Here is a 1801-nt window from a genome sequence, read left to right as displayed (position 1 = left end):
AGTGACTAAAATCCTATATAAGCATTAACGGGTTAAGAAAATTGCAAAAATCATTTAAAGTATTTTTAAATCTGCAGCTTTCATGAACCACCTTCCGCCCGCCATATAGTACAATGACGGCTGCAAGGTGGTTCTCTCGTTTTGATAGGGCGTCATATGACGTCCTTCCATTCTCACCGCGCATGCGCAGCTCAGGAAGCGCGCAGCGCGGCGATCGCCGGTGCGCTGTGTCCATCGCACACAGCAGATCACGGAAAGAGCCGAAGATGTCGGCTCGGTCATGTGATCAGCTGTGTCCAATCACAGCTGATCACATGTAAACACGGAAATGCCGGTTATCCGCATTTCTCTTCTCTCGAGCTGTTACGCTGACAGCTCGAGAGGTGAGGAGAGCCGGTTAATCGGCTTTCAGCGGAGGGGACATGTACACGGATCATCAGGGCACTGATGATCAGTGTGCCCTGATGATCAGTGTGGCCCCAGAAGTGCCACCTGTCAGTGTCCATCAGGGCCAGCAGTCAGTGCTCATCAGTGCCACGTGCCAGTGCCCATCAGTGCCACATCAATGCCACATATCAGTGCATACCAGTGCACATCAATGCCACATATCAGTGACCATCTGAGCTGCCTTTCAATGTCATCCATCAGTGCCACCTATCAGTGCCAGTCAGTGTTGCTTCTCAGTGCCGCCTATCAGTGCCACTCAGTGCCGCCTAACAGTGCCAGTCAGTGCTGCCTAACAGTGCCAGTCTGTGCCGCCTATCAGTGCCATATATCAGTGTCATGTATCAGTGCTGCCTTTCAGTGCCCATCAGTGATGCCTGTGAATGCCCATCAGTGCAACCTACCAGTGCCACCTATCAGTGCCCATCACTGCAGCCTCATTAGCGCACATCGGTGAAGGAGAAAAATCACTTATTTACAAAATTGTATAACAAAAACTAAGAAAAAACTTTTTTTTTTTTCAAAATTTTCAGTGGTTTTTGCTTTGTTTAAGAAAAAATAAAAATCCCAGAGGTGATTAAATACCACCAAAATAAAGCTCTATCTGTCACAAAAAAATGATAAAAATTTCATATGGGTACAGTGTTGCATGACCGCGCAATTGTCATTCAAAGTGTGACAGCGCTGAAAGCTGGAAATTGGCCTGGGCAGGAATGGGGTATAAGTGCCCAGTAGGCTAGTGGTTAAAATTATACCTGGTGATCCTGCCATTAAGGCTCCTTAGGCACTTCCTATTATGGGGTAATAACTGGAGTTGATTTACTACACCCACCAGCTGCTTTATTAGGTACACCTGTTCAAATGCTTAGTAACACAAATTGTTAATCAGCAAATCACATGGCAGCAACAGTGCATTTAGGCATCTAGACATGGTGAAGACGGCTTGGTGAAGCTCAAACCAAGCATCAGAATAGGGAAGAAAGGGGATTTAAGTGACTTTGAATGTGACATGGTTGTTGGTGCCAGACAAGCTAGTCTGAGTATTTCAAAAACTGCTGATCTACTGAGATTTGCATGCACAACCATCTCTAGGGTTTACAGAGAATGGTTTGAAAAAGAGAAAATATCCAATGAGTGGCAGTTCTGTGGATGAAAATGCCTTGTTGATGTCAGAGGAGAATGGGCAAAGTGGTTCTGGATGATAGAAAGGCATGCAATCGTGTCAATATGGACCAGAATCTCTGAGGAATGTTTCCAACACCTTGTTGAATCTATGCCACGAAAAATTAAGACAGTTCTGAAGGCAAAAGGGGTCCAACACGGTACTAGCAAGGTGTACCTAATAAAGTGGCCGGTG

The sequence above is a fragment of the Staurois parvus genome, unplaced genomic scaffold (assembly GCF_062004578.1).
Source record: "Staurois parvus isolate SC_StPar_1 unplaced genomic scaffold, SC_StPar_1.0 ptg001302l, whole genome shotgun sequence".
Lineage (NCBI taxonomy): Eukaryota > Metazoa > Chordata > Amphibia > Anura > Ranidae > Staurois > Staurois parvus.
Note: the sequence above shows the minus strand (reverse complement) of the source record.